The sequence below is a fragment of the Pygoscelis adeliae genome, unplaced genomic scaffold, assembly GCF_000699105.1.
Source record: "Pygoscelis adeliae isolate BGI_AS28 unplaced genomic scaffold, ASM69910v1 Scaffold71, whole genome shotgun sequence".
NCBI classification, from domain to species: domain Eukaryota; kingdom Metazoa; phylum Chordata; class Aves; order Sphenisciformes; family Spheniscidae; genus Pygoscelis; species Pygoscelis adeliae.
In genome coordinates this window covers 2865132-2870131 of record NW_008824356.1, presented here as the reverse complement: position 1 = coordinate 2870131, position 5000 = coordinate 2865132, and positions in this window count along the sequence as shown.

Here is a 5000-nt window from a genome sequence, read left to right as displayed (position 1 = left end):
CACTGCTCACAGAGAAGCAGTGTACTGGCTTTTTATGTTTATCCAGGATGATCTGCACCCACCAGCTTTAGGCGCAAGAGTTGCACAGGAGAAGGAGGAGGCTCAGAGCAAACTATGTGCTGAGGCAGACGGCTCTCACTGCCTGTGCTCAGCCTCCTGCTTGGACAGCCCAGCGTAACTCAGCTCAGGCCTTTACTTTGCTCAAAATATCATCTAGTACCACAGGGAAATTTGTATTCAGATCCAGTTTTGACCTTCTGGATCCGTAATCCAAACAGAAAGGAAAGCAGCTCCCTCCGTGGCACAGCCCCGCTGGCTGCCCGCGCTCACCCTCTGCCAGGCAGAACTCCACCTCCCGAATTCTCACCGGGTTGGTTTTCTGCACGGTCCCACCATGCCGCTCTCTCCACCTTTGCAAGATTCCTACTTGCTGGAAAGAACTAGAGACCGTAATATTACCAAATGTCACAGCTGCCTGCATGGGGAAAGTCCCTTTTTAATTATTAGCATGCTCCCAGTTCATATTTTCCCCATCAGGTGCTTCCACTCTGTCTGCAGCCACAGAGGGGGCTGTACTGATGGGGAGCAACATTATTCATGTTGCTGAAGGGAAAGTTGTACAACAAGCTCAAGAGACCTGCCTCTGCTTCTCTTCTCTTCCCCCAGCCCAAGTCTCTTCTTTCCTACATGAAACACATGTGGCAGCAAGCTTTGCTGCATCAGGCGGCGAGCATCAGCTTAAAGCTTTGCAAGCAACATCCTTTAACAGAACTTCCATGTGAGAAATGGGAATGACACCACAGGAAACTTGTTTTCCAAGTGATAGCCGATTTCAAATGACTTGACTTATATTTACCCTTAAGGCATAACAATAAAAGCAGTTTAAATTGATACAGTACATTTCAACCCTAAGGATCCCCAGAAATGCAACCAACTGATACATAAACAGCCCACAGTTCACACAGAGAAATGCAGATCTTCCTGGGGACGCAATACATCAGTTTAAGAGATACCAAAAATAAGCTGCGGTCTAAAAATAAAAACAGAGACCAGTGTAGCCAGCCAGAAATCTAGGGCCGTTAGACTCTGGCCAGGACACCCTAGTCAACTCCATTTCTGTATCTGTGGGACATGGGTAGGATTTTAAATGCCCTAATTTGGACCTTGGCTTTACGTGCCAAAAATTACCCCCCACACTGTTTGCTTGGATAGTATATCAGCTCAAATAAGGTGGAGAAATGCTTCTTACTGCATCCACCACACTGCTTTTTGGAGTATCTGACTGTCCCATAACAGCCTCTGATGAAAAAGTTTGAGGAGGTAGGGATACAGGCCACATGGCACGTGTAACACCATCAGCCCTCATCCTGGCTGACAAAAATGGACTTTGCTTAACTTTCTTTCTTCTCATTTGGCCATTTTTTTAAAGCTTTCAAATTATTAGAAAGCAGGAGGGAAATATGTTTTCCTTGTTTAGCACTGGACTAATTGTTTGGAGCTGCCTGGTTCTTATCTCTACAGCAGCTGTAAATGGGAGCCCAAGATATGTGGATTTTAATTGCAAAATGTTATCAGAATGATGTTAGGTGTTCCCTGGCTTCCATCGCACTAGCAAAGTCCGTAGACTTTTGGAGCAATAAACTGGAGTCCTGTTGTAAAGGGGTATGTGCACATGCGTGTACACGTGCAGACAGCAGGTTTACTTGTGCGTGTACACATGCAGACGACAGCAGGTTGACTTCACTGATTTGCTTTGCTTTTGGTTTTAACAGCCTGGGCCAAGATCTTGCTGGATGTTGTGAACTACCTTTCCTGATACGTTTACTGTGAGCCATGCATAAGTCCTCAAGATTAAATGGGAGGAAACAGTTAATAGGTATCTGCAGCAGCAATCACAGAAGGATGAAGTTGAGGGACCAACTCTGGTAAATCAACAGCACCACAGCGACAGCACTAGACGGTTCTCATGATTAATGTGGCAATCAGGAAATTACAGTTTAATGTGTTTGCTGGAGGAAGCAGCACGAGAATCTTTCATGTACTTTAAAAACTGATTAAAACCGTACTGCCCCTTTTCAGTATTCAGGCACGCAAGGCTGCTTCTCGGACCCCTGCCAGCTGCTTTCTGCAAGGTAGAAGAAAAACAAACATCTCGTCCTGGCAGCCCCACAGCCCTGCCAATTGAGTGCTCGGGGCACCCAGAGTGGAGGAGGCTTTTGCAAAATCTAGCCCTTACGTATCAGGTGCAAAACCACCTCTTATGATCACCGCCGTTTACATTGTTAAAGTGACTTTTAGGTAGTCCCTTGGTCTTGAAGTGCCCGCTGGACCAGGCAGCAGAGACTGCTAACATAATCCCAAATAAAAAAATGCAGAGAACCTTAATCTCCTCTCAAGCTGATGAGCATAAAAAACACTCCTGTGAAATTAACGCAGACACAGCAGAGGTATTAAACCAGAATACACAAGAAAACGAAGAGGGTTCAGTTTGGCACAAATGACTGCAGCGTTCATAAAGTTTTCCTCCTGTTTCAGCAGGGCTAACCCCTGTCCCTGGATAGGTACGGCTGCTCCGTCCCCTGGGGGCACGTCTGAGCCTCCCAGAACTGCAACACCTGGGTGAGAGGCCACATAGGAAATCAGAGTTGTGATAGGCTCCACCCTATATCCAAAAACTGTATATCCAAAAGCTGAGTTTGTTTCTTTCTATCCTTTTTCTCTTGTGGACCATGTAGAAAATCATATAGAAGAACTGCTAGAATGTGTTAATTTTCAAAAAAAAGAACAGTACCTCAGTAGCACAAAAGCAGCATCAGTGACCTTCACCAGCGCTTCAAAACCTTTGCTTTATACTATCTTCTATATGCCGTCCCTTTAGGCAAATATTGTACGACGACCTTGTTAGCAGTGAGGAGTTACAGAGAAGACAGCAGCTTTATTTGTTTTAATGTTAACAAGGGTTCTGCTTGCCCCTGCATCCGCAGCTGGCTACTATTCTACATGTGGATCGGGGTTCAGGGCTGAACCCCTTCTCGATCAGTGCTTTTGGCTGCCTAATACCCAGGGGTGCTGGCCCACATCTGGGACCCCTTGCGACGCCCGGGGCCAGGCTGCAGAGCGGCTGTGGGGCGGCAGCGTCTCCCTGGGGCAGGAAGTGGGCTGGCCTCAGCACGACTTTCCATCCAGAAAACATTTTCCATCTCCTTTCCGCCACCTACAACTGGCTGCAGTACAGCCAAGTTAAAACGCACACAAAATAAAAGCATCTCGCGTGCCTCTGAAAAGAGGTTTCTGCTGGCAAATGCTTGCTAAAAATAGCCCTGCGTTTGCCTGTGAGAGCAGCTGGAGGTCACTTATAGAAGGAGGCAAAGAACTCGCTTTGCTGAACTCGGTTTCCAGCCATCACAGCAAGGACAAGAAGTTTTAAAGTTTAATTTCTGCGTGGTTCTAGCAAAACTCCAACTGGAGGCAGCGTGGTCCTGGTTGGGCTTGATACCCGTTAGTCAGAGCAGGAGCTTGCTTTCCAACTCCCATCCTCCCTTTTTTGCAGGGAAGCAGGTAGGAAGAGATTCATTTGTTAATTAAATTTCCCCTGCCAATTTACATTAAAAAGGGGAAACTGTTTCAAGAAGCTCACAAAACTTTCATAACCCTTAGACTATAAAAGAAAGAGTTGTACGGCTTTTTTCTAAACCTGCCCAAAAGCACCACCGGGTTGTCCCAGGCCAAGTGATGAATAACAAAAAAAAGTCCAGGAATGGCACAGCTGGGCTGAAAATCAGGAACATCTGCTCACCGAAAGTCAGGCATTCGCCCTCTCCTCTGGCTCCCCCTTTCATCTTTGGATTTTCTCGTAAGTTCTTGTTCAAAGGGATGCCATCCCATGGGAAAATTACAAAAGGAAAAAAGCGCAGATGCTGTTACTCAGTGAGGCCAGCAATAGTTGCAAGAAAAGAAAAATTCTTCATGGGAATCCCCCGCATCTGAGAAGTAGAAACAAAACTTCACCAGGGAAAAATTCAGCGCTGCCAGCCTTGCAGACAATGCCTTTTATCCATGTGGGAGCCTGCATTTATCCAGTTTTCATTACCTGCGGATGGCATGACAGCAGTAAAAAGGAGCAGAGAAGAATCATTAGGAATGGCCAGAGAAAGTAAGAATAATGGCAGAAGATGTAATTTCTTCTTTAAAAGGCTTGTTCCATTATGGATATGTACCTTTCAAAAGAGGCCTGTTTAGTCCTGGACCAGAACAGGATGTACAGGAGTGGCGTGGAATTCTCCTGTTCATTCCTGGTCCCACTGCACTGAAACAGAGTGAAAACTTCCACAGCAGAGACGTGAAATCCTCTAAACGCTGAGGCAGCACCTGCACACTTGCAGGTATCGTGACAGTGTAACACCAGTCCTGTGCAGTACTACCTGAACCTCTGCAAAAAGCGATACCCCCCTCCAAGCAACAGCAGGGCAGACGTGCTGTGTGCTGATGCAGTTGCAGCCTCAGCATTGCTCTGGGTGGCGTTTGGTTCCCTGAACTTTTAGCATGACCTCGCCACCCTGGGCTGGCTACGAAGCCTGCTCCTGCTCGTCAGACGAGCGCTGGTTAACGACTCCTAAGGGGGTCCCTCTCACCAGCCCTCAAAATCATCCTCGCAGGGTCAGGGATCTGCCGCTGTGCAGATGAGGGCCGTGGAGGAGAGCTGTCGTGCTACACTGCACCTCATGGGTGGCGGAGCTTCTCCGAATGCGACGACCACCACTTTGCACGCTTACAGACTGGCCTTCCGGCCCGAGACGTCCCGCAGCTCCTCTTAACCAAACAGCAAGCTGGTGGAAAGTGGAGGGGGGATGCAGTATGCAATCAAGGCCGGCGGTGCCCAGCACGTGCGGGCGGTCCTCAGCATGCAAGGCACCCCCACAGGGAGCAAGGACCCCCGCAGCACGCAATGGGACCCCGCAGCGGTGCGCACACCCGCTGCCCTGCCGGCGAGGGGGCACCGG